General features: G+C 20.5%; 1 long non-coding RNA gene across 1 annotated transcript; it reads right to left on the reverse strand.

Moving 5' to 3' along the window:
- Positions 1 to 345: 345 nt before the first annotated feature.
- On the reverse strand, positions 346 to 1,878 carry LOC111529110. The gene is made up of 2 exons (XR_003308076.1): positions 1,737 to 1,878; positions 346 to 1,595 (listed from the first exon to the last, which is right to left on the reverse strand). It is a non-coding gene; the product is annotated as an uncharacterized LOC111529110 (long non-coding RNA).
- Between the last annotated feature and the right edge of the window lie 79 nt (positions 1,879 to 1,957).

Raw genomic sequence — 1,957 nt, forward strand, 5'->3', positions numbered from 1 at the left:
TTTTTTTTTTTTTTGCGTTACAAGTAAATTTAATACATGTTTTTTTTTTTTTGTTTTTTACTTATATTTTAACTTATTAAAATATAAGTTTATTAATAAACAGTAGAAGAAATATATATATATTTTAAGATTTCGAAATAATGACGTAATATGTTATAGAACAAAAATATATTTACCAAAACAATAATTAACAAAAAAAAAAGCATTTTATGATTAAAAAACAATGAAAAAATAATTTAAAACTAAACATTTTGATAATAGTAGTATTAGCATGGAGAAAGGAATTTTATATATGATTAGGAATGTACTAGAAAATGTTTGTACTATGTAGGTAACTTACTTTTGTTATAATTATTTTAAGAATTTTTTTTTTTTATAAATTAGCATTATTTTTTAAAAATAAAAGAAATATAGTGTTTGTTATTGTATTAGCAAACTTGGATTGTATTTATGTAAGGTGATTATTATTCTGTTAGTTTTTTATTTTATTTTTTATTTGTTGTGGTATACAATAACTAAGTAGCTATTTGTTTGAATATTTGATACGTTTAAAAAGTTAAATATGTTTAACTTATTCTTGTTTGCAGCATCCAAAAAAAACTTGTTAATATAAACAATATTAAAATTAGTATGACATACATATATTTATTACTGTGTTAAGTTTTGTTTATTGTACATATTATTTAATGAAATATTTTCTGTTTGGCAGTTATGTGTGATTTTTGTACAATTCGGTTTAGAGATTATATATATTTATTATTTTGTTATATACGGTGCATACATTTTAATAGTAACCATACCCATAATGTGAATACGAAAAAAAATAACCCCAAAGATGTAGCTAAAATAATAATTATATATAATAATAATGCATTAATGAATGAAGAACTAAATAAATTATAACCTTTTATATATGGCATTTTTACGTTAAAATAAATCTCGTTTTTTGTCATTTGTTTAGGTAACTTAGTCTTAAATTGATTATCTGTTGTATTACAGCATTTAAATAGACTTAAATGTTTCGATTTCGATTTTCTTTGTTTAAATTTGGATTGTTGGGGATTATGTTGTTGTAACGGTAAAAACAGCCTTTTAAAATATTCTTTACTGTTGGTAAGTAAGAAGTGTTTGTGCACTAAGTATAACATTGAGTTGTAGCATATTGCAGTATGGTCATTATCATCTAAGCTTCTACTTTTTAACAATTCACATTTTTTATTTAACATTTGTAAATATTCTTCATTTGATATGACATTTTTAATAACGTCATATATTTGTAGTAAATTCGTTTTGATTATATTGTATTTTTTTTTTAGTATGAACGTTTTTTTGGGTTCTTTTCGGTTAGCTAATATTTTAACTAATTCTTGCTTCCTATATAATAAATAAAATAACTTGTTGGTATTATACTTTTCATTTTGAAAAATTTTGTTTTTCCCTATATGTTTTACATTTTTTTTATTATTATTACGTTCACATGTTTTGCTACTATTATAATCTGCCACATAAGAATGATTACACCTTTCACTTGGCGAGATATCATATTGAGCCAATAATCGAATGTATTTTGAGTTTAATACATTTTCTATGCGATCCTAATAATTAAAAAAAATTGATAAAAAATTTTTTTAGCAATAAGTATATAAATGTGTAAAACTACGGTATATGTTTATTTTTTTCAAATTGTTAGGCATGAAAGATATATATAAAATAAACAGTAAGATTAATATTTGTACTTTGTTTTTATAAAGCCATGTCCATATAAAAAAGAGAGTGATCAATATTTTAAAAATTGTACTAAACATTTTTTTTTTTTTTATTTACACACAATTATATAATAATAATGTTATTTATTTTGTTAAAATAGTTTTATGTGTTAAATGCATTTTGTATAATTTACATAATTTCAATTTTTTTTTATTATTTTTGTAAGTACTTTTTTTTTTATTGTAACTGC

The sequence above is a fragment of the Piliocolobus tephrosceles genome, unplaced genomic scaffold, assembly GCF_002776525.5.
Source record: "Piliocolobus tephrosceles isolate RC106 unplaced genomic scaffold, ASM277652v3 unscaffolded_27634, whole genome shotgun sequence".
In the NCBI taxonomy this organism is placed as follows: Eukaryota; Metazoa; Chordata; class Mammalia; order Primates; family Cercopithecidae; genus Piliocolobus; species Piliocolobus tephrosceles.